The sequence below is a fragment of the Arachis ipaensis genome, chromosome B8 (genome assembly GCF_059453495.1).
Source record: "Arachis ipaensis isolate K30076 ecotype BB chromosome B8, ASM5945349v1, whole genome shotgun sequence".
NCBI lineage: Eukaryota > Viridiplantae > Streptophyta > Magnoliopsida > Fabales > Fabaceae > Arachis > Arachis ipaensis.
In genome coordinates, this window is record NC_142443.1 from 52432145 (window position 1) to 52454420 (window position 22276).

Consider the following 22276-nt stretch of genomic DNA (forward strand, 5'->3'; position numbering starts at 1 on the left):
ATGTTCCAATATAATATTTCTTCAAACAAGTTTAATAAAAAGTTTTAATTTAAATTAGTGAAATATTATAAAATAATTTCTTGGTAAAGAAAATATTACTTCAACCAAGTAGTGGTAAAATATGCACAAAATCAAATAAATATGCAATCAAACATGCAAATGCAACAACTAACAAGAAAAATAAACCATTGGTGTTGAGATAGAAGAGTAACTAACCCATGGAGATCGGTATCGACTTATTCTTAATTTTATTTTATTCTAATTTTCTTAGTAATCATTTATAATATCTGCATCAGCATCTGCATTTTGCATTATGCATATTGCAAAAAAAAAAAAAAGCACGTGACGCGTTAGCGTTGTTGACGCATCCGCGTCAGCGTCGCTGACGCGTCCGCGTCAATAATGCTTTCGAAACAAGGAGAAAAGAAGCAGAGAGTCACGCGAAAGCATGGCTAGAGACGTGCCTTAGGCACAAATATACCCACGCGACCACGTCGCTGATGCGTTCGCGTCGTTTGCGAAATAGCCTCCCCACGCGTCTGCGTCACCGACGCAACCGCGTGGCCCTCCAAAATTGACGTAAAGAGGTGTATGGCAGCAAGTTATGGTGGAGTAGGGCTGGAATGATGCTGGAAGCACAAGCCCTACCACGCAACCGTGTGCTCCACGCGGCCGCGTCGTTTTCAAAATATGGCCATTCATGCGATCGCGTCAACCACGCGAACGCGTGACCCATATTTTTGGCACAATGCATTTAAAACAGAGAGTTGCGCGAATGCACGGCTGCACTTGCGCCAATAGCACAAATCAGGTCACGCGATCGCGTGACCCACGCGTTTGCGTCACTTCAAAAATCGCGCCAACCGCGCGAATGCGTGCCCCACGCGTCCGCGTCGCCTGCGCCGTACAGTTTATCCAGATCAGCGCCAGAATTCCTATCTTTTCTTCCCTAATCCTAATTTTTTCTTCTCCCTTCTTATTTCTTTCTTCTTCTCTCTTCCTCCTTTCTTACTTTCTTCTTCTTTATCCCTTTAACTTTTCATCCTTCTTCACTTTCATTCTATTTTACTTAATTTATTTGCATACTTTCATTCATTGCATTTTAATTTTGTGCATATTTTTATTTTCTTTTCTAAATTTATTATTTTTTCATTGGTGTTAAATTTTCTTTTTCAACTGTTGTATCTTTTCTGGTATTCTTCTGGTACTTCATGACTTGTTTATTCTGATTAGGTAATATTATTTAAATCAATGCTAATCTTTTATGATACTTGTACTCCTCTTGCATTGATATGAATTTATATTGTCTTTCATTATCTACTGTCTCTTCCCCTTTGTTGTAATTTTTGCACCACTGGTATGCCATGTGCTTCTATTGTTTTCTCACTTGCATGTTGTAGCTACCATGTAATTGAGACCCTTATTATTTGGCATTAACCCACCCATACTTTATTTGTTTCCTATCTTTATTTCTGGGTTACTCTTCTTCTTTTCCTCTTCTTTCAGGATGGCCACCAAAGAAGGGAAAGGAAAAGCTTCTAAATGGGGAGACAAATAAGTCCATCTGCACAATCCTTGGAGAAAAGCATCAGTTGTCGCAACCCGTCCACTTGCACATCTTAGCATGCACCGAGGACGGTGCAATCTTTAAGTGTGGGGAGATCGATACCGATCTCCATGGGTTAGTTACTCTTCTATCTCAACACCAATGGTTTATTTTCCTTGTTAGTTGTTGCATTTGCATGTTTGATTGCATATTTATTTGATTTTGTGCATATTTTACCACTACTTGGTTGAAGTAATATTTTCTTTACCAAGAAATTATTTTATAATATTTCACTAACTTGAATTAAAACTTTTTATTAAACTTGTTTGAAGAAATATTATATTGGAACATGGTTTAGAGCTCGAACACACAAAACCTGTGAGATTTTGAGCTTATTTGAATTGGTTGCATTTTATCAACCAATATTCTGTTTTAGTGTGTATTTCTCTCTCTAAAAATTGTGATCTTTGTCTTGCTTAATTCTATATTTCCATGGTTTGATGTATGCATACACTTATATGATTGAGGCCTTTGTTTCACTGAGCTTACATACCCATATGGCCTTACCTTTCATTATCCCTTACAAACCAATTTTGAGCCTATTATACTCCTTTGTTCTTTACTTTAGTTCATTACTAACTCTAAGAGGAAAACAATAATGTCCTTAATTTGAATCCTTGGTTAGCTTAGACTAGTGAGAGTGCTCATAAATTAAGTGTGGGCAAAGTGGGTTTGGAAACATTGGTTTAAGAATTGGGTGTTATATATCTTTATGAAAATGTGAAAGAAATGTTTAGGATATATTCATGCATTCAATAATTTAATCATATGCATTAAGAAAAACAAAAGAAAAAAAAAAGAGAGAAAAATAAAAAAAATAAAGGAGAAAAAGAAAAGAAAAAGAGCAAATAATAAAAGGGGACAAAATGCCCCAAAGTAAATGGTGATAGCAATGCATATGTACTGTACTCAAAATTAGGATGCATGAATATGTGGAAAACATGGTTAATGGATAGTTAGATGTTGTATTATGATTACCTGGATTGTCTTAAGTTAGGTGGGAAAAGTTTAATTTAATTAAGGATTCAGATTTTAGTCCACTTGGCCAAATACAATCCTACCTTGACCCTAACCCCATTACAACACTTAAAAGACCTCTTGATATATGTATCTGTGCATTAAATTTATGTTGATTGTTAGTTGAAGAGCAAGCCTTAGAAAGCAAGGTTAGTAGAGAATTGAGAAATCGAACCTTAAACACCTGAGCGATTAGAGTGCATACACTTCCAGTGAGGGTTCGATGCTCGATTCTTTGTTCCCGGATTTTATGAGCTATTTTCTTCTGCAAGTCTATTTGTACTTCATTTTTATGATTTGAATTAGTAAAATCCAGTTCATATTTGTTCTTGAAAGGTTTATTTACTTTTCACCAAGTTGGTAGAATCATTTTTTGCATATAGTTGCATTCATATAGATAGGTTACATTTCATACATCTTACCATTCCTCTTTATTCTTTATAATTTCTCTTGAGCTTAGCATGAGGACATGCTAATGTTTAAGTGTGGGGAGGTTGATAAACCACTATTTCATGGTTTATCTTGTGCTAATTTGAGTGGTTTTTATCAACTTTTTACTCACTTATTCATATGATTTGCATGGTTTTACATTTTCCTTCCTAATCTTGTGCTGTGATTGAAAACATGTTTTTTTGGTGTTAAATTTCCTATGTTTAAACCTCTCTTATTACTATTCGATGCCGTGATATATTTGTTAAGTGATTTCAGGATTTATAGGGCAGGAATGGCTTAGAGGATGGAAAGGAAGCATGCAAAAATGGAAGGAATACAAGAAGTTGAAGAAATTGCTAAGCTGTCCAGCCTGACCTCCTCGCACTCAAACGGTCGTAACTTGAGCTACAGAGGTCCAAATGATGCGGTTCTAGTTGTATTAGAAAGCTAACGTTCGGGGCTTTGAAATGATATATAATTTGCTATAGTGGCCATATAGCTAGGTGACACGAATGCATGCTCAATGCAGACGCGTCGCAGTGATGAAAATCAGCGTGACAGAATTCACAATCAGCGATTTTTGGACTGTTTCTGGCCTAGTTTTCGGCCCAAAAAACACAGATTAGAGGCTATAAAGTGGGGAAATACATCCATTCATAACAACAACTCATACAACATTCATAATTCATAATTTTTAGGTTTTAGATGTAGTTTTAAAGAGAGAGAGAGGCTCTCTCCTCTCTTTTAGGATTAGGATTTAGGATTTCTATTATGATTAAGCTACTTCTCTTCATTCCAGGTTCAATGTTCCTTTAATTTATTTTCTACTTTTATTTATTCTATTACTTTAATTGTTATTTATCTTTTCAATTTGTCTTATGAACCATTCATGTTAGGATTTTCTTAATTAATATAAATTGAGGTATTTCAGATACAAGATCGTTTTATTCTATTATTGTTATTGATGTTTTTGATTTATCCAAATTATTTTCATTCAAGTAGATTTTTTTCCCTTTTGGTTTTGGTTAAGTGATTGGTAACACTTGAGTTATCAAACTCAGCTGTTGATTGAAATTGGAATCGCTGATTGATTTGGATCGCTCTAAAAGCTAGTTTTCCCATAGGAGTTGACTAGGACCTGATGAATCAAGTTAATTAGTCCACTTAACTTACCTTTATTTAGTAAAGGTCAACTAAGTGGGATTAAAACCCAATTCTCATCACACCTGATAAGGATAACTAGGATAGAAATTCCAATTCTCATAACTTGCTAGGAGATTTTATTATTATTAATTTATTTTTCTTGTCATTTAAATTACTCGCTCCTTATTTCAAAAACCCAAAAATTCTACCTTTTTCATAACCAATAATAAATCACACTGCCCTGCAATTCCTTGAGAGACAACCCGAGGTTTAAATACTTTGGTTATAAATTTTATTGGGTTTTGTTACTTGTGACAACCAAACTTTTGTACGAAAGGATTCTTTGTTGGTTTAGAAACTATACCTACAACGCGATTATTCTTATAAAATTCTAAATTAGCAGAAATCAGTTCGTCAAAATGGCGCCGTTGCCGGGGAGTTGCAACTGTGTACTTATTATTGGTTATTGTAAATATTTTCTTTTGCTTGTTTATTTGTTTTTATTTTTGCTTTTAATTTTTATTATTTACTATGAATTCTCACCCCTATCGCTTTGAGTTTGGTTCCAATGCTGTTGCAAGGAATGGAAATTATAACAGGAACATGCATCAAGGTCAAAACAATCAGAGATGGAAGGAGCCACGAGGATCTGATCAACCCTTTAGGCAACAACACCCTCCAAGATACCATGAACCACGACCATTCCATAATGCATGTCAAGACAATAGGTACGGTAGACCCCTTCGTGACAACCATTACCCACCAAATTACTATGGTCAAAAACCATTCTGAGGTGCATACCAAGATGATAGATATGATGGACCCCCATCATACGCCTGTGAACCACCTCCTCAACGTAGCTTTGAACCACCACACTCACAAGCCAACTACCACCATTCACCTCCATATGACCCTAACCCGTATCCACCCCAATTCCAACCCAATTACTTCCAAGAACCACCACTTCCCTATGCACCATGTCCATATCCATCACCCCAAGAATCAAGGGAGCAACTCAAGGAAACATTTGAAAAATTTCATGCCATACTTCACCAATTGAATCAAGCGATAAATAGACTATCTTCCCGACGTTCGGACACTCAAGGAACCCCCATGGCTTCATATGGACAATCTAATGAAGAATGCAACATGAAGGAGATACTAGAAACCTCACTGGACAGTAAGGAGCATGACTTTGTACTGGAACAAGTGGAGGAAGCCGAAATTATCAAAGAAGAAGAATTAGTTGAAGACTTAGGAGATGCTGAACCTCCATGGGAATCCAGAATTGTGGGGAATTCTGTCAAGAAATTTACAATTGATGCTAAGGAGGGTAGTGCACAACCTCCAAAGCAGGAATCTTATGAAGAACTGGACGGAATAACTCAACAAGAAAGTTTTCTTGATAATGATAATCCCGAACCAAGTTCTCCTAGTAATGAACTTGCATCCGCAAGTGAACTCTTTGAGATGGAAGAATCTTCCCCAAGTGAATACGAAGATGATGCAGAGGTAGATTTTTTGCAACCTCCAACTTATGACTTGAGTAATGAGGAAGATATCGAAGACTTGGATCAAGATGTGGTTGAAACCGAAGAAGTTTGCAAGGAAGTGGAAGAATTCACAGAAGAACACAAGGGAGAAGAGCTTGCAAAACCACTGGAAATACATATCCCAAGGCCATTACCGCCCAATACTAAATTCAAGTGGGCAAAATCCTTAGCTTTTATCTTTACTTTTCCACTTGAATATGGTTTGCTTGAAACAGATGACCAGCTTAGAGCTCTTTGCGGCTTTAAGAGTAAAAGGGAAATGGTTCGTGCTCAAGACTGGTATGCAAGATTCAATAAGGTTCCACACTTCAATTTGAAGTGTAAGGATTGGTTTCGAGTTCAATTGAATGGGTCTCGGAGAATGTTTGGTCATCTTGGTGAGAATACAACTTCCAAACCCCTCGGCTGGAAAAGTATAAATCGAGACAAAGGTGGAATTATTCACAACACCCATTTTGTTTGCTTCTAAGTTTTATTCTATTTTATTGAACCTGGAATTATTCACAACACCTATATTAGCACTGCATATGGCATATTGCATACTGCATATTGCATAAAAAAAAAATCAAAATCACCCCACGCGAGCGCGCAGGCCACGCGTGGGCGTCGAATGGAAATCGGCGTAAAGATCCAACGCCTAGAAAGTTGGGCTAGAATCGTGCGGCTGGTGTGGGTTTAGCACAAATCGGCCCACGCGTTCGCATCCCTGACGCGAACGCGTCACCTGCACCATACACATCTCATGCGAAAACGTGAGTGACGCGTACACGTCGCGTGGATTTTATGGACCCTATTGGAAACAGAGAGTTGCGCTAAAACGACGCTGTGCGATTTTGACGAACTGATTTATGCTAATTTAGAATTTTAGAAGAATAATCGCGTTGTAGGTATAGTTTCTAAACCAACAGAGAATCCTTTCATACAAAAGTTTGGTTGTCACAAGTAACAAAACCCAATAAAATTTATAACCAAAGTATTTAAACCTCGGGTCGTCTCTCAAGGAATTGCAGGGCAGTGTGATTTATTATTAGTTATGAAAAAGGTAGAATTTTTGGGTTTTTGAAATAAGGAGCCAGTAATTTAAATGACAAGAAAAATAAATTAATAATAATAAAATCTCCTGGTAAGTTATGAGAATTGGAATTTCTATCCTAGTTATCCTTATAAGGTGTGATGAGAATTGGGTTTTAATCCCACTTAGTTGACCCTTACTAAATAAAGGTAAGTCAAGTGGACTAATTAACATGATTCATCAGGTCCTAGTCAACTCCTCTGGGAAAACTAGCTTTTAGAGCGATCCAAATCAATCAGCAATTCCAATTTCAATCAACAGCTGAGTTTGATAACTCAAGTGTTACCAATCACTTAACCAAAACCAAAAGGGAAGAAAATCTACTTGAATGAAAATAATTTAGATAAATTAAAAACATCAATAACAATAATAGAATAAAATGATCTTGTATCTGAAATACCTCAATTTATATTAATTAAGAAAATTCTAACATGAATGGTTCATAAGCCAAATTGAAAAGATAAATAACAATTAAAGTAATAGAATAAATAAAAGTAGAAAATAAATTAAAGGAACATTGAACCTGGAATGAAGAGAAGTAGCCTAATCATAATAAAAATCCTAAATCCTAATCCTAAGAGAGAGGAGAGAGCCTTTCTCTCTCTCTAAAACTACATCTAAAACCTAAAAATTATGAATTATGAATGTTGTATGAGTTGTTGTTATGAATGGATGCATTCTCCTACTTTATAACCTCTAATCTGTGTTTTCTGGGCCAAAAAATGGGCCAGAAACAGTCCAGAAATCGCTGATTGCGAATTCTGTCACGCTGATTTTCGTCACTATGACGCGTCCGTGTGGAGCACGCGTTCGCGTCACCTATCTGTACAAATATTATAGCAAATTATATATCATTTCGAAGCTCCAGACGTTAGCTTTCCAACACAACTAGAACCACATCATTTGGACCTCTGTAGCTCAAGTTATGACCGTTTGAGTGCGAGGAGGTCAGGCTGGACAGCTTAGCAATTTCTTCAACTTCTTGTATTCCTTCCATTTTTGCATGCTTCCTTTCCATCCTCTAAGCCATTCCTGCCCTATAAATCCTGAAATCACTTAACAAACATATCACGGCATCGAATGGTAATAAGAGAGGTTTAAACATAGGAAATTTAAGACCAAAGAAACATGTTTTCAATCATAGCACAAGATTAGGAAGGAAAATGTAAAACCATGCAAATCATATGAATAAGTGAGTAAAGAGTTGATAAAAACCACTCAAATTAGCACAAGATAAACCATGAAATAGTGGTTTATCAAAGGGTAATACCTCCAAAAGACTCGATGTAATACCCGTATATCAGTTACCAAGTCATTGCCTTGATATGCAGACATAGTTTCAAATGGATGACTGCTGATGGCTCCATATGACACATGGCCTCAAACCATATGGGCAAACCTTCGTACGATGCTTCCCAACCTCCGAATATTTTTTTCACTGACTTTTGCTCAGCCAACCATGCTTTGCGATAACTGATGGTGTAATTCAATTATGACTGCACTTCCGTAATAACTGATTTCACCTTTATAGAGGGTCAGCCTCTACCAACGGCTTTTGCTTCTGCAATTGTGTTGGAATCTAGCTTTAAATAATCTTGAGAAATGGTAGCTCTGGTACAAATGTGACTACCATTATACCTCCTTATAATCCAATAGTACTTTCTGTGGATCATGCTAACCCTGATCAGCCAATCACAACCTAACACATACTATATACACTTAGCATAAAATGTCAACGGTTTCGACTCATTCACCCGGTAGTCTACAACTCTGTGGATGGTATAATCTTTCATTGCCATAATGACAGTTTCTCTGGAACTGAATTCCATTCCTTTGGAAAATTCATCATCTGACACAATAATAATTTCTACTACGACGATAGCCATACGATAAATATTTAATAAACAAATATTTAATAAGTGAAATTAAAAGTAAAATCTATCTATAACTTATAAATCAATTATATAAAAAAATTAATACTAATATAAATAAATATTCAATCAAAAATTAATATTCACAATATTAATATTTATATTAATATTAATATAAAAAAAACTCAATAATCACTACATTAATACTAATATAAATAAAGTTCACACAAAGTAATTATCTCAATTTTAACCAAATAAAAAATAAACACATAAATAAATACTAATTTATATTTAACTAAATCAATAACTAACTAAAAAAGATAATTATCATAAATTTAACTAAATAAAGACATAAAAAATGCTAATTAATTATATTTTCACATGTCACGTAACTAATTAATCCATCGATTAATATAAATTATAAAAAAATTCTAATCCATTGTATAAATATAGGCAATTACGTACATAAATTCATATATTCAGGAAATTTCGGAGCATGTATGGCCTCCAAATCAAAAGCTCACATGAATTATGGCTCCTCAAAGGATGTTGGTTTGCCAGTGCATTTGCCACATTTGTCATATTTGCCTCCTGATAAACCCCAATTTTGTGGTTTATCTTGTGCTTAATCTGGGAGATTTTATCAACTTTTCTCACATTTACTCAATGAAATAGCATGGTTTTGTAATTCTCCCTAAATTTGTACTTAAGAGCGAAAACATGCTTTTTAAGCCTTTAAATAGCTAAATTTAATTCACTTTAATTCCATTCGATGCCTTGATGTGTTTGTTGAGTGATTTCAGGTTTATAAGGCAAGTATTGGACGGAAGAAGTGAAGAGAAAAGCATGTAAAGTGGAGAATTCATGAAGAAATGAGCATTTGGAGAATTGAAGGCCAGGCGCACGCGTGATGAGCGGATAATTTATACCCTTTTTGGCATTATTTTTACATAATTTTTAGTATGTTTTAGTTACTTTCTATTATATTTTTATTAGTTTTTATTCAAAAATTATATTTCTGGACTTTACTATGAGTTTGTGTATTTTTCTATAATTTCAGGTATTTTTTGGCTGAAATTGAGGGACCTGAGTAAAAATTTTATTCAGAGGCTGAAAAAGGACTGCGGATGCTGTTGGATTCTGACCTCCCTGCACTCGAAGTAGATTTTCTGGAGCTACAGAAGCCCAATTGATGCTCTCTCAATTGCGTTGGAAAGTATACCTCCTGGGCTTTCCAGCAATATATAATAGTCCATACTTTGTCCGAGATTTGATGGCCCAAACTGGCATTCAAAGTCAGCCTAAAACATCTTGGCGTAAAACGCCCAAACTGGCACCAGAATTGGAGTTAAACGCCCAAATTGGCACCAAAGATGGGGTTTAACTCCAAGAACAGCCTATTCACGAAAAAGTTTCAATGCTCAGCCCAAGCACACACCAAGTGGGCCCCGGAAGTGGATTTCTGCACTATCTACACTTAGTTACTCATTTTCTGTAACCCTAGGTTACTAGTCTAGTATATAAACTACTTTTAGAGATTTATTTTAGGAGTTCTTTTAAAAGTCTTTTGACCATCTTTGAAACTTGTATGTTCACGTTTGGAGGCTGGCCATTCGGCCATGCCTAGACCTTTTTCACTTATGTATTTTCTACGGTGGAGTTTCTACACCCCATAGATTAAGGTATGGAGCTCTGCTCTTCTTGATGAATTAATGCAAGTACTGTTGTTTTTCCTTCAATTCATGCCTACTTCTTCTCTAAGATATACTCTCGTTCTTAATTCAGCTAAGTCAGAATGAAGGGGTGACCCGCGACAATCACCCAATCTTCGTTACTCACTTAGCCAAGATCGCGTGCCTGACAAACAAAAAGCGATCTACATGATGTTCAACGTAGTCATTGGACGATAGCCGGAGTATACTCTCTTGGATATCTAATACACGGATCAAGTCTGTGAGATTTGTATCTTCGTGGTATAGGCTAGAACCATTGGCAACATTCCTGAGATCCGGAAAGTCTAAACCTTGTCTGTGGTATTCCGAGTAGGATCTGGGAAGGGATGACCGTGACAAGCTTCAAACTTGCGAATGTTGGGCACAGTGACAGTGTGCAAAAGGATAATGGTCCTATTCCGATGCTAGCAGGAACCGACAGATGATTAGCCGTGTGGTGATAGCGCATATGGATTTGTTTTCAACCGAGAGGATCATACAACTTACCATGGAAGGAGGTAACGCATGGTTGGAAGAAGGCAGTAGGAAAGCAGAAGTTCAGAAGCAACAAAGCATCTCCAGATGCTTATCTGAAATTTCCACCAATGAATTACATAAGTATCTCTATTTTATTTTCTGTTTTATTATTAAAACCTTATAACCATTTGAATCCGCCTGACTGAAATTTACAAGGATGACCATAGCTTGCTTCAAGCCGACAATCTCCGTGGGATCAACCCTTACTCATGTAAGGTATTACTTGGACGACCCAGTGCACTTGCTGGTCAGCTGCACGGAGTTGTGAAGAAGTGTTGAGATCACGATTTCGCGCACCAAGTTTTTGGTGCCGTTGCCGGGGATTGTTAGAGTTTGGACAACTGACGGTTCATCTTGTTGCTCAGATTAGGTAATTTTATTTTATGTTTAAGCATTTTATTTTTAATTTATTTTTCGAAAAATAATTAAAAAAAATATAGTTTTCGAAAAATTTATATTTTGTTCTTCAGAATTTTTAAGAACGAATTCTAGAGTTTCAGATGATATGTGAAGCCTGGCTGGCTGTTAAGCCATGTCTAATCTTTTGGATTGAGGCTTTCACTTATCATTGCAGGAGCTTTTTGGATTCTCATCTATTTGGCTGTTGTATGTAATGCTCTGCTGAAACTTGGCCGGCCATTTGGCCATGTCTAATCTTTTGGACTGAAGCATTCACATAAAGCTTGGCTAGCTATTTAGCCATGTCTAAATTTTTGGACCGAAGCTTTAGACTGACATTGCATGATTCCTGAAATTCCTATTAAAAATTTTAAATTTATTTATTTTCTTTTTCCAAAATAATTTTCGAAAATTACAAAAAATGTAATAAAATCATAAAAACCAAAAAATTTGTTATGTTTCTTGTTTGATTCTAGTGTCAAATTTTAATTTTGGTGTCAATTGCATGTTTTTAATTTTCCTTAATTTTCGAAAATTCATCATGTGTTCTTCATTGATCTTCAAATTGTTCTTGATGAATTTCCTTATTTGATCTTTAAATTTTCTTGTTTGGTGTCTTTTCTTGTTTTTCATATGCATTTTTGAATTCTTAGTGTCTAACTATTAAAAGTTTTTAAGTTTGGTGTCTTGCATGTCTTTCTTTTCTTAAAAATTTTCAAAAACATGTTCTTGATGTTCATCATGATCTTCAAAGTGTTCTTGGTGTTCATCTTGACATTCAAAGTGTTCTTGCATGCATTTTTGTGTTGATCTTAATTTTTATATTTTGTGTCATTTTTTTTGTTTTTCTCTCTCCTCATTAAAAATTCAAAAATAAAAAATATCTTTCCCTTATTTTACTCATAATTTTCGAAATTTTGAATTGATTTAGTAAAAAAGTTTTAAAATTTAGTTGTTTCTTGTTAGTCAAGTCAAAATTTCAAATTAAAAATTCTATCTTTTAAAATGTTTTTCAAATTTCCCTTACTATTTTCGAAAATTTTAAAATTTGATTTTCAAAATTTTTTTCTTATTTTTATTTGATACTTTCGAAATTAATGCTAACAATTAATGTTTAGATTCAAAAAAATTTTCAAGTTGTTACTTGCCTATTAAGAAAGGATCAATCTTTAAATTTTGGAATCATATCTTTTAGTTTCTTGTTAGTCAAGTAATCAACTTTAATTTCAAAAATCAAATCTTTTTAATTTCCTTTTCAAATATTTTTCAAAATAATTTTCAATCATATCTTTTTCAAAATTTAATTTCAAACTCTTTTTCTAACTTCTTATCTTTTCAAAATTGATTTTCAAATCTTTTTCAATTAACTACTTGACTTTTTGTTTGATTTTAAAAGTTTCTATTTCAATCATATTTTTTTCAAAACCACCTAACTAATTCTCTCTCTCTAATTTTCGAAAATCCCTTATCACTTTTTCAAAATTCCTTTCAATTAACTAATTGTTTTAAATTTTAATTTTAATTTGATTCCTTTTTATAATTTTCGAATACTAACCAATAATTAAATTAAAAACAAAAATATTTTCCTTTTATTTTAATTTAAAATTCGAATTCTCCCTCTCTCTCATGTCTTTTTATTTATTTATTTATTTACTAACACTTCTCTTCTTCTTATAATTCGAACCCTCTCTCCCTCTCTGTGTTCGAATTCTTCATCTTCTCTCTTCTTCATTCTACTCTTCTATTCTTCTACTCACATAAAGGAATCTCTATACTGTGACATAGAGGATTCCTATTCTTTTCTGTTCTCTTCTTTTTCATATGAGCAGGAGCAAGGATAAGAACATTCTTGTTGAAGCTGATCCGGAACCTGAAAGGACGCTAAAAAGGAAGCTAAGAGAAGCTAAGGCACAACACTCTGGAGAGGACCTGACATAATTTTTCGAAAAAGAAGAAGAGATGGCCGAACCCAACAACAATGGTGGAGATGCAAGAAAGATGCTTCGTGACTTTATTGCACCCTCTTCTGACTTCTTTGGAAAGAGCATCTCAATTCCTGCAATTGGAGCAAACAACTTTGAGCTTAAGCCTCAATTAGTTTCTCTAATGCAGCAGAATTGCAAGTTTCATGGACTTCCATTGGAAGATCCTCATTAGTTCTTAGCTGAATTCTTACAAATATGTGACACTATTCAGACCAATGGGGTTAATCTTGAGGTCTACAGACTTATGCTTCTCCCCTTTGCTGTAAGAGACAGAGCTAGGACATGGTTGGACTCACAACCTAAAGATAGCCTAAACTCTTAGAAAAAGTTGGTCAATGCTTTCTTGGCCAAGTTCTTTCCACCTCAAAAATTGAGTAAGCTTAGAGTGGAAGTCCAAACCTTCAGACAGAAGGAAGGTGAATCCCTCTATGAAGCTTGGGAAAGATACAAGCAATTGATCAGAAGGTGTCCTTCTGACATGTTTTCAGAATGGAGCATCATATGTATATTCTATGATGGTCTGTCTGAATTGTCTAAGATGTCATTAGACCACTCTGCTGGAGGATCTCTTCATCTGAAGAAGATGCCTGCAGAAGCCCAGAAACTCATTAAAATGGTTGCAAATAACCAGTTCATGTACACTTCTGAAAGGAATCCTGTGAATAATGGGACAACTCAGAAGAAAGGAGTTCTTGAGATTGATACTTTGAATGCAATATTAACTCAGCAAGTCACTATGATTTCTCAGAGTCTGTCTGGAATGCAAGCTGCATCAGGCAGTACTAAGGAAGCTTCCTCTGAAGAAGAAGCCTTTAACCCTGAGAACCCTGAAATGGAAGAAGTGAATTACATGGGAGATTCCTATGGAAACACTTACAATCCTTCATGGAGGAATCATCCTAATCTCTCATGGAAGGATCAACAGAAGCCTAATCAAGGCTTCAATAATAATGGTGGAAGAAACAGGCTTGGCAATAGCAAACCTTTTCCATCATCTTCTCAGCAACAGACAGAGAATTCTAAACAGAGCCACTCTGACTTAGCAACTGTAGTATCTGATCTATCTAAGACCACTCTCAGTTTCTTGACTGAAACAAGGTCCTCCATTAGAAATTTGGAGGCACAAGTGGGTCAGCTGAGTAAGAAAGTTACTGAACTCCCTTCCAATACTCTCCCAAGCAATACAGAAGAGAATCCAAAAAGAGAGTGCAAGGCCATAAACACTTTCCACATGGCCGAACCTATAGAGGGTGGAAAGGCAGTGATTTCCAATGAGGAAGTATCATGATCCATAGTATCATGAATGGAGAGGAAGTAGAAGTTCATGAGATCATATCCCTAGAACTCTACAAGGTGGCGGACAAGTCTTCCATTTTGGCATGGTTAGCATTCCCTCATCTCATTTGTCACCTATGCAATTCAGCCGGAATTGCCATAGAGGGAGATATCCTCATTGAAGAGGAAAAGCCCATCACTAAGAAGAAGATGGAACAAACAAGAGAGCCCACTCATGGACCTCAACAAGAGCATGAGGAAGTTCCTCATCTAGAAATCCTTGAGATTCCTCAAGGGATGCATTTTCCTCCACAAAACTATTGGGAGCAAATCAACACCTCCTTAGGAGAATTAAGTTCCAACATGGGACAACTAAGGATGGAGCACCAAGAGCATTCCATCCTCCTCCATAAAATTAGAGAAGACCAAAGAGTCATGAGGGAGGAGCAACAAAGGCAAGGAAGAGACATTGAGGAGCTCAAGCACTCCATAAGATCTTCAAGAGGAAGAACTAGCCGCCACCACTAAGGTGGACCCGTTCTTTAATTTCCTTGTTCTTATTTTTCTGTTTTTTGTTTCCTATGCCTTATGTTTTATTATATTTGTATCTTTATTACATGATCATTAGTGTCTAGTGTCTATGTCTTAAGGCTATGAATGTCCTATGAATCCTTCACCTTTCTTAAATAAAAAATGTTTTTAATTGCAAAAGAACAAGAAGTACATGGTTTCGGATTCTATCTTGAAATTAGTTTAATTATTTTGATGTGGTGGTAATACCTTTTGTTTTCTGAATGAATGCTTGAACAATGCATATTTTTGAATTTGTTATTTATGAATGTTAAAATTGTTGGCTCTTGAAAGAATAAGGAAACAGGAGAAATGTTATTGATAATCTGAAAAATGATAAAATTGATTCTTGAAGCAAGAAAAAGCAGTGAATAGACAAAGCTTGCGGAAAAAATATGAAAAAAATAAAGAAAAAAAAGAGTAAGAGAAAGAAAAAGCAAGCAGAAAAAGCCAATAGCCCTTTAAACCAAAAGGCAAAGGTAAAAAGGATCCAAGGCTTTGAGCATTAATGGATAGGAGGGCCCAAAGGAATAAAATCCTGGCCTAAGCGGCTAAACCAAGCTGTCCCTAACCATGTGCTTGTGGCATGAAGGTGTCAAGTGAAATGCTTGAGACTGAGCGGTTAAAGTCATGGTCCAAAGCAAAAAAAGAGTGTGCTTAAGAGCTCTGGGCACCTCTAACTTGGGACTTTAGCAAAGCTGAGTCACAATCTGAAAAGGTTCACCCAATTATGTGTCTGTGGCATTTATGTATCTGGTGGTAATACTGGAAAACAAAATGCTTAGGGTCACGGCCAAGACTCATAAAGTAGCTGTGTTCAAGAATCAACATACTGAACTAAGGGAATCAATAACACTATCTGAATTCTAAGTTCCTATGGAAGCCAATCATTCTGAACTTCAAAGGATAAAGTGAGATGCCAAAACTTTTCAGAAGCAAAAAGGCTACAAGTCCCGCTCATCTAATTGAAGCTAATCTTCATTGATAAGTTTGGAATTCATTGTATATTCTCTTCTTTTTATCCTATTTTATTTTTAGTTACTTGGGGACAAGCAACAATTTAAGTTTGGAAAAGCCCAATTGGTGCGCTCTCAATTGCCTTGGAAATTAGACATCCTGAGCTTTCCAGCAATATATAATAGTCCATACTTTGCCCGATATTTGATGGCCCAAACTGGCATTCAAAGTCAGCCTAAAACATCTTGGCGCAAAACGCCCAAACTGGCACCAGAATTGGAGTTAAAAGCCCAAACTGGCACCAAAGCTGGCGTTTAACTCCAAGAATAGCCTATGCACGAAAAAGCTTCATTGCTTAGCCTAAGCACGCACCAAGTGGTCCTTGGAAGTGGATTTCTACACTATCTGCACTTAGTTACTCATTTTCTGTAACCCTAGGTTACTAGTCTAGTATATAAACTACTTTTGGAGATTTATTTTAGGAGTTTTTTTAAAAGTCTTTTGACCATCTTTGAAACTTGTATCTTCACGTCTAGAGTCTGGCCATTCGGCCATGCCTAGACCTTTTTCACTTATGTATTTTCTACGGTGGAGTTTCTATACCCCATAGATTAAGGTGTGGAGCTCTGCTATTCTTCATGAATTAAAGCAAGTACTATTGTTTTTCCTTCAATTCACGCCTACTTCTTCTCCAAGATATACTCTCGTTCTTAATTCAGTTAAGTCAGAATAAAGGGGTGACCCGTGACAATCACCCAATCTTCGTTACTCGCTTAGCCAAGATCGCGTGCCTGACAACCACAAAGCGATCTACATGATGTTCAACGTAGTCATTGGACGATAGCCGGAGTATACTCTCTTGGATATCTAATACACGGACCGAGTCCGTGAGATTTGTATCTTCATGGTATAGGCTAGAACCATTGGCAACATTCCTGAGATCCGGAAAGTCTAAACCTTGTCTGTGGTATTACGAGTAGGATCTGGGAAGGGATGACTGTGATGAGCTTCAAACTTGCAAATGTTGGGCACAATGACAGTGTGCAAAAGGACAATGGTCCTATTCCGATGCTATCGGGAATCGACAGATGATTAACCGTACGGTGACAGCGCATATGGATTTGTTTTCATCCGAGAGGATAATACATCTTGCCATGGAAGGAGGTAAGGCATGGTTGGAAGAAGGCAGTAGGAAAGCAGAAGTTCAGAAGCAACAAAGCATCTCCAGACGCTTATCTGAAATTCCCACCAATGAATTACATAAGTATCTCTATTTTATTTTCTGTTTTATTATTAAAACCTTATAACCATTTGAATCCGCCTAACTGAGATTTACAAGGATGACCATAGCTTGCTTCAAGCCGACAATCTCCGTGGGATCGACCCTTACTTACGTAAGGTATTACTTGGATGACCCAGTGCACTTGCTGGTCAGCTGCACGGAGTTGTGAAGAAGTGTTGATATCACGATTCCGCGCACCAACGCGTCACCCATGCGTACGCGTGAGGAGGAATTTTGGCCAGCAATGCGCACGCGTCGTCCACGCGTACTCGTGACGCTGATCACGTGACCTCATTAAAGTGAATTTGCTGGGCGCGATTTCTGAGCTTTCTAGGCTCAAATCCAACTCATTTCTGAGGCTATTTGATGCAGAACTCAAGATGGGTCAAGGGGGGAGCAATTAGATTAGCTTAGCATCATGTTGTAGGTAGTTTTCTAGAGAGAGAAGCTCCCTCTTCTCTCTAGAATTAAGTTAGAATTAGATTAATTCCTCTTAGATCTAGGTTTAATTTCTTATTTTCATCTTGTTTTCTTTACTTTTCCTTATTCAATTGCTTTGATTCTCTTAGTTTCTCTCGTTAATTTCCCTTTTATGCCTCTTTTTATGTTTATGAAGACCCTTGTTGGATTTGGATTTCCTTTCAATGCAATTTGATGTTTGATGTTCTTTTATTGTTAATTTGAGTTGTTATTGTTATTTTCTTGTAATTGGATAGTTGTTAGATTTTATATTTCTTATAATTTAATATGCTTTCTTTTTATGCCTTCCAAGTGTTTGACAAAATGCTTGGTTGGATGTTAGAGTAGCTTTTTGAGCATTCTTGGCTTGGAAAGAGAAATTAGGCAATCTTGAGTCATTAAGACCCAACTCATGTTGGTGATCTAGAGTTGTTAGTTAATATTGTTTCCATTGACTCTAATCTCTTGCTAATTCAATTAGTGAGTTGATTAGGACTTTTGGATTGAGATTAACTAGTCTTATTTGACTTTCTCTCATGTGAAGATAACATTATACCTTCTTCCATTATTGGAGATGACTAAATAGGATTAGCTTTTGTTAAGTATTGTATTATGATTAATGACTAGGATAGAAAGCCTATATTTCTAATCCTTGCCATGAATGTCTCTCTTTATTACTTGCTTTCTTTAGTTGTTGTTCTATTTTCTTGACATTTAATTTCTTGCACTTTTTACCAACCCCCCTTGGATACCATAACCAATAATACGCATACCTCACTGCAATTCCTTGAGAAGACGACCCGAGACTAATACTCTCAGTTATTTTTATTAGGTTAGACTTGTGACAACCAAAATTAAACTTTGATTTGAGGATCGAATGTCGGTTTGGGCTAAGCTCACAACGAAATTATTTTGTTAAATTCCTAACCGGTAATAATACTCACATCAAGTTTTTGGTGCCGTTGCCGGAGAAATTGCAATGTGTGCTTGTTATTAGTTATTATATATATGTCAATATTGTGAATAACTTGATTTTTGGTTTGTTTGCTAGTTTTTGTTAGTTGTAGCATCTTGTTTTTCTTGCTTCTTGTTAGTTTTTGTTTTCATTTTCTCTTGCTACCATGAATTCTCATCCCTTTGGCTATGAGTTTGGTTCTAACTATGTTGTAGGGAATGGAAGCTACAATGATAACAAGCATCAAGGGTGGAACACTCAAAGATGGGAGGAGCCTCAAGGAATTGATCAACCTTCTTGGCAACAACCTCCGCCGGTTTCTTATAGGTATAATCCAACTCCTAATGCATACCAACCTAATGGATGTGGTGACCCTCATTGTGGTTGTCACCCACAATCACCATATGCATATGACCCCTTCCCCCAACATAGCCTTCAACCACCATACTCACAAGCCCCCTACCACCAAACACCCCCATATGACCCTAATCCTTATCCACCATACTAACCACCTTATGAGCCATATGAACCATACATAGAACCACAACCATTCCAACACAATTACTCCCAAGAACCACCTCAATATACACCATCTTCATACCCTTACCAAGAAGAACCACCTTCCAATTATGAACCCTTTCTCCCAAACAATGAACCATCTCTTCCACCACCACCTTCATTGGACCAATCTCTCCAACCCCTAATGCAAGAACAACAAGAACTTCTAACTCATTACCAAAAGCAAGGGGAAGCTGTGGCTAGCTTAACCAAAGTGATGAGCCAATTGGCATCATTATGCTCAACTATCCAAGATACCCTTATTTTTAAATGTGGAGGATTAGTTGAGGAGCACAATGAAAAAGAGAATTTGGAGCTTCAAGGTGGAGAAGAGGAGTTGAAGCAAGAAGTGCAACAATGGGAGGAAGTTGAGACAATTGAGCCGGAAGGAATGGTTGAAGATTTAGGAGATGTTGAAGGTCCAAGGGAATGTATACTTATAGAACCCTCTTCCAAGAAGCTTGATATTGATGTTGAGGAGGGTGTACAACCTCCAAAGCATATCATAGTTAGAGATCTTGAAGAGGTTGATCAAGAGATAGATTCAATCATTGATGAATTATTATCTATAATTGAATCCTCTCCCATTGGACTTGACATAGAGATTAAAGATGAAGATACACAACCTCCCATACCCTTGGTAAGAAATAAAGAAGAGATTGAATTGGAAAAAAGCTACCAAGAGGAAGAGGTCAAAATTGAAGAAGCTTGCAAGGAGGTGGAAATTGTCAAGGAAGAACACAAGGGAGTAGAGCTTGCAAGGACACTAGAGACACCTCTCCCTAAGCCATCACCATCCATCCTTTCATTTAAGTGGGTAAAATTCTTATCTCTAAGCTTTATTATCCCACTTGAATATGGTTTGCTTGAGATAGATGGTCAACTTAGAGCTCTTTGTGGCTTTAAGAGCAAAGGGGAGATGCTTAGTGGTTGGAAACATCACTCTAGGCTCATTATGGTTGGAAGCTCAAGGTTTAGGAGCAATGGTTGGTGTAAAACTGTTCACACCCTGGGTCGAGCTATCCGACCCGAAATGTTCAGTGACAAAGCGACCGACCTCTTCAGGTCAGGCTATCCGACATCTTCTCAAAGAGGTCGGCCAAATCGACAGGAAAGCCCAATAAAGGGCCCAAATAGAGGAACACGACCCACATCCAAAGGCAATCCAAGCCTATAGAGATAAAGGCGGTTCCCTTGAAGATAAGCTGACTTCACCTAAAATAAGATAAGATAACTAACTTATCTTATCAGAAAGGTCAGCCCACACTACTATAAATACACTGGAGCACCCAGGTATAACTCATACTCTGATTCTACTAAAAATCTGCTTAATACCCATGCTAACTTAAGCATCGAAGTCTCTTGCAGGTACCCCCACCCTCCGGTGACAAAGCATCAGCAGTGCAGCTAGATCAACAAGTCGGACACGACAGCTCCGGCCGCCACTCACCAGCCGGACACGTCAGCACCGACTAGTACAGAAGGTCTCATCCGAGATCGACCTCCAGTTTCAGGTAACCCTCGGAACATTGGCGCCGTTGCCGGGGACCTGGAAGTCATCCCATTACCATGGCGGATGGCCATGACAACGACCATGATTCAGATCTAGAGGACAAAACGCCGCACAAAAATGCGGACGCTACACCAAAAGATACTCCGGAATTTAACGGAGACAAAAACTCATCAAATCCAGGAGTAATAGGAGTGCTTCAAGATCGTTTAAAGCAACTTGAAAGAGAAAGCCAGCATCAACGAGAAGTTGGCAAGGATCTACAAAGAGAGGTAAGGCGACGTCGAGAATTAGAAGATAAACTTCTACAACTCGAAGCCGATCTCAAAGAAAAGGCTACCCGGACCACCCCTGAGGACAACTCACGCAAAGATCAAGATCCATTCACTAGGGAAATCATGAAAACTAAAATTCCCAAGGACTTCAAGCTCCCAGACATGACTTTGTACGATGGCACTACAGATCCCAACCATCACCTCAACAACTTCAGAAGCAGAATGTACCTCACCGATGCATCAGACGCTGTTCGCTGCAAAGCTTTTCCAACGACTCTCACAAAGACAGCGATCAGATGGTTCGACAATTTACCTCCTAAGTCCATCTCAAGCTTTGACGACTTAGCCAAAAAATTTCTGGCCAGATTCTCCATCCAAAAAGACAAGGCTATGCACGCCCCCAGTCTACTAGGAATCAAGCAAGGAGACTGGAAAAGTCTTCGCAACTACATGGAAAGATTCAACAAAACGTGCCTAGATATACAAAGCTTGCCAACAGAGGCCGCTATCATAGGCCTCATCAACGTCCTACGAGAGGGACCTTTTAGTCAATCTATATCAAAGAAATACCCCACATCTCTGGATGAGGTGCAAGAGCAGACGGAGAAGTACATCAACATGGAAGAAAATTCCCGACTTGGGGAAGCCTCGAGATCCGGTTCCACCTACCGAGATAAAGATAAAGAATCCAAGAGGAAGGAAGATCGAACGGGGGAAAAAATCAAAAAGTATCATAATTACACCCCTCTTCGGGTGTCCCTTGTGGATATTTACAAAGAAGTCTGTAACACAGAAAAGATACGCCCAGCTCGACCACTCAAAGGCAAAAGAGGAGGAGGAAATCAGAATGAATACTGTGAATATCATCGAGTCCGAAGGCATTCCACCAACGAATGCTTCGACTTAAAAAACGTCATAGAAAAATTAGTAAGAGAAGGAAAACTAGATCGGATTGGCCGCCCGAGATGATGAGCAAAGAAAGAGAAGAAGGGATGAAGATGTCGGACGAACCGAGCGATCACTTCGTACGCCAGAAAGACATGTCCATATGATACACGGAGGATTTGCAGGAGGAGGAATCTCCAAATCATCCCGCAAAAGATATCTC

At 37.2% G+C, this 22276-nt stretch overlaps 1 non-coding gene and 1 pseudogene across 1 annotated transcript; one reads left to right on the forward strand and one right to left on the reverse strand.

The window, feature by feature from the left end:
• LOC148548091 (uncharacterized) overlaps positions 1-22276 on the forward strand; it is an 89656-nt pseudogene that overhangs the window by 12778 nt on the left and 54602 nt on the right.
• Positions 13704-13807, reverse strand: LOC148548092 (small nucleolar RNA R71). Its single transcript, XR_015898240.1, has one exon. It is a non-coding gene; the product is annotated as a small nucleolar RNA R71 (small nucleolar RNA).